General features: G+C 29.3%; 1 protein-coding gene across 2 annotated transcripts in view; it reads left to right on the forward strand.

Moving 5' to 3' along the window:
* The window catches only part of LOC113402091 (glycerol-3-phosphate acyltransferase 4), a 199939-nt gene that overhangs the window by 119763 nt on the left and 75657 nt on the right, over positions 1 to 4519 (forward strand). The window lies entirely within an intron of this gene.

The following is a 4519-nucleotide window of genomic DNA, read 5'->3' on the forward strand; positions in this document are numbered from 1 at the left end:
AAAACATATTTCTCAATTTTCGTGTCAGTAATTTATTGTACACTGTTACGCCAATTTAGTCTTTAAGAACGTATCATTTAAGGTTGATTTTAAGTTAATTCTCTAGTGTATATATATTCTTAGATGTTAAGCTTGGTCTGCGTGATGTTCAATTCATAAATGAATTAAAACAACCCCTTGTGTATATTATAGGGTGAACATTAGATTTTCAATGAAAAAATTAAATTACGAATCTTTTTTAAATCAATAATTCTGATTCATATTCGAGTCGGTTCGGAATGTAGATTCTACGGCACTATGATCTTGCGTTGAGTAATGCCTTTTTAATTAATGCTTTTAATTTAGTTATTGGTAAAGTTAAAAACTCAGAATATGTAAACAACAAATTTCACCTTGAAATCCGCCTCCCCCACCCAATTAAATACTTCAATTATATTAGAGATACAGTATTGTATTGCATATAGTTTTGTGTACGAATTCGTCTCATTTTGAAAAGGTCCTATCATAATAGGATTTTCAAGGGTGATATCATATAACGCAGACTACGCTATACGTCTATGTTCCACGAACAAATGTACAAACAAAAAAACCAGTATTTTTTTATATGAATATTGATGCATTTAATGAACTTAACGATATAGTATTTATACAGTTTAGTTTGATATGTCATTTTTGAATTTCGAATAATTCTCCCAAAAAAATACTTGCATTTCAAATTAAAATAATATTTCCTAAAATAAAAAAAAAAAATAGCGATTAAATTCAATTTGACAACTTTGACAGGACAGTTTTTGACGCGAAAAAGCGCGGGAAATCGATGTCGTGTTTTTTAATGATTGCTTTAATTGTCGAACTAAACTGTTAATATATTATCAGTAACAGTACTATAACCAAAACAATTCAGTATTATATAAATAAGTATATTATTTTCCATAAAGAAATCGATAAACTATCAAGCGGGTAATTGTATTTCAACGTAAGTTTTTTTTTTTATTTTTTATAAGGTACTTTCCATACTGTCACAATATTTTTTCAATTGAATACAAAAAGTATGTAAGAGCTTTATATGTAGTGAAGTCCGGCCGCTGAGATAATGCGTTCCTATGGTGTGTAACAGATTATAAAAAATAAAAATGGCGCATATTATTCCTTGATGGTAAAGCTATGAAACGACCTCGGTAGGTACCACTCAATCCTTATTCTACCAAACAGCAATAATCGATATTGTGTTACGGTTTGAATTATGATAGAAAGTGTTTAACTACATAAGGGACGTCTTAGTCCTCAGGGTTGGTGAAGTACGTATATGTTGGTTAATATTTTGTTACATCTCAGTGCCAATGTAGGTCATTGGTGACCACTCACCACCAGGTGGTCTATCCTGTCCGCCTACAGTTTTTAAATAAAGTTAAAATAATGATATGTATATAAATATTTTTATCGTAAATTCGCACTATTTTAAAGTTGCAGATATCATTCGATCACGAACGTGACAGGAACAGTTTCTCTCAACGGCTGGATTTAAAAATCTTATCATATTTCTCATGTGCCTGTACACTCATTCACCATTCAAACAGTTTGTCGGTGTAATGTTTGATGAATAGTATTTAAAACCAAATCGATTATCGGTTTCAGACAAAGTTTGGCTGTTTACATAAGGCATTATAAATAAGCGGCGTCGTTCAACTTTGTGAAACGAACTAAACTCAATTTATCTTTTGTCGCGTGTAAACAGCCATACAGCTGTAGTTAGGTTAGAGAATCAATAATCTTCCTTGCTTTAAGAAATGAATGAAATGTATTTAATATTTTTTTTACTAATCTATGATTGCAAACAGTATATTTGTCTATGATACACATTTAATATCGCCATTATGAAAAACTTTTTAATTTTATATTGAGGCTAGATTGTATGATAATAAACAAGTCTAATACATTATATTTTTAATAAAAAATACAATTAATAATTTAAAATAAAAAACTTTGTGTTGATTCGTTGTTTTAAAAAATACGCTTTGGATTGAATCGTTTAACAAAAAAAAAATGCACGATGTTATATGCAAATTATTAAAGTGAAAAAGCGCGGGAATTTGAAATAATTACGTAATAAATTCATACAGATAAATAATTTTATTGACGTAAAAAAGCGCGGGAAATACCTAAGATATGTATGAGTAGTATTATTTTGAGCAGCTATACTATTTTATAAGAACTCACGTCGTATGTCGTGTTGTAACTTAAAGCGATACGACAGATTTCTTCGGTGAGTTTTGAATTTCTTACGGAATAGTTTACCGGTAATATGTCGCGTATTTGATTGTTATATAATCATGGGTATTATGTTTGGAAACTTTGAGTACATATCTTATCTATCTCGCAGTGGACATCTTTTTTGTGTTTTGATCTTAAAATATCATTTAATTTATTTTGTATTGTATTTTGAAATGAAATAAATAATAATGAGACTTATTTTGTAATACTCGTATTGAGAGGACGATTATTAATTAAAAATGAATTTGTAATGACTTTTGTAAATAAATTTTTTTTTTTTGGAATATTATCTGGTTTTATTTATTTTTTTCCTTTGAAGTTGATTTCGTCAATTATATATATTCTATGATAGATGAGAACGTCCGTAAACAATTTGTTCCATGTTGGTTTGTTGGAAGAGTTAGAACTAAAGTTTGCTGCAGCGATCTTCATTGTGTTATCTGATCACAGTTTTAAAATATACAGCGCTAGAGCGCTTAAGAGAATAGTTTTCTCGCGACCAAAACGTCGTAAGCGCCGGTGATTTCATGGCGCTTACGTTTTTCATTCAACGTAGTGGAACAATATGGCGTTCCTTTAGATTTGACAGATAGTAGGATGGTTTCGACTTTAAATAAATATATTTTATTTACTGTTGTGCTGTTACGACATAATTAGCTAGGTATTCATAATTTTACTTACTTGACTACTGAATTGTTATTTTAGTCGAAGTTTGATAATGATTTTCGAATTAGCCGTTGCGTGCTTTACACTGATTGAATGGCAACGCTCAAATCTAATGTCAGGTGAACTGTCTGTAATTCGTTTGTCACAGAATGAGAGTTACTATGATTTCGGTAGTGTTTTTTTATGCACTACAGACGATATTATTTCATTTTTTTTTGCTTTTTAATTTTTATATCAAAATATTATAATTATTCTGAACTTTCTTGGTTTGGCTTAGATAGATATCACTCATCAGACACTCAACCGCCAAACCGCAATAAGTATTGTTGTGTTCCGGTTTGAAAGGTGAGTGAGCCCGTGTTATTACAGGCACAAGGGACATAACATCATAGTTCACATGGTTGGCGCGTTGGTGACAAGACAATTATTGGCAATATCAGGATTGTTCATGACAAGCGGGCGTATATTCAAATTATTGTTCACAAATTCAAAAGGTTTTTTAATCTAACAAATCAATTACACAAATAATTATAGGAATATGCTATAGTTTGCTGATCTCCCTTGAGATTGGACGCCGTGGCCGTAGGCGGTTAGGACGACATCAGCATCATAAGGTATGCTATGGCGACTTGATATAAAAGTGCCACATATTAGTTTTTCAATCATATGCTTCAAAATTAGGTAAATGAATACAAATCATAAATTATTAATATTTAATTTATATAAACTTATAAATAAGTTACACATAAAACTTATAATAGATAAAATTGTATTTTTTTATAAGTAACATCTAGCATTTATAGACTAACATTTAACTTTTTTTTTTAAATTAAAATAATTGTTTTTGTTTTCAATTTACACAAGCATATTTTTTATTCTATATAATATCAATAAATCATAATATATTTTTCTGTCTTAGCCCATGATAAAAAAAAATAGTTTAATAAACGAGCTGAGATGGCAGAGTGGATTAAGGGCGTTGCCATATTTAAAAAATTGCAAGTTAACGAAAGCATCACTACATTTTTTTTTAATTTTATGTGAAAACTAAGTGATGCTTGCTTACCATAATTTATTTCTTGTTTTTCGATTTAGGAAATTATCATGAAGAATTGCATATTGCAAGAAATATTCTGATAAAAGTTTATCCAGCAATCCGTATTGGAATAGCTTCTTTAATAGGAAAGGACGCCAGTTGTGAAACATTTTCGGGCTGTTACATGACATCAGTTTATAATATTCATTTAAGATAAATCATTCACTCATTTTAATGGATTTATAATAAATAATATTATAAACCCATTAAATAAAATAAAATGTACCACATAACCTAGATAGATTGTACAGTTGACTGAATTGCTTTTTTAAATTTTAAATAAGTTATAACAAAAACTAAAAATTATTGATGTAAACGTCTTTGTGGTGACTTTTCGAAAGTAAATACTCAGTTTAATAAGAAGTGAAAATATTCTGTCAATTAAGTTGGACGGGGGAGATTTTTATATATATTTCGCTAATTCAACTGTTCGTTATCTGTTCTTCACTGCTCGTTCAATATATATATATATATATATATTTTAAT

The sequence above is a fragment of the Vanessa tameamea genome, chromosome 29 (genome assembly GCF_037043105.1).
Source record: "Vanessa tameamea isolate UH-Manoa-2023 chromosome 29, ilVanTame1 primary haplotype, whole genome shotgun sequence".
NCBI classification, from domain to species: domain Eukaryota; kingdom Metazoa; phylum Arthropoda; class Insecta; order Lepidoptera; family Nymphalidae; genus Vanessa; species Vanessa tameamea.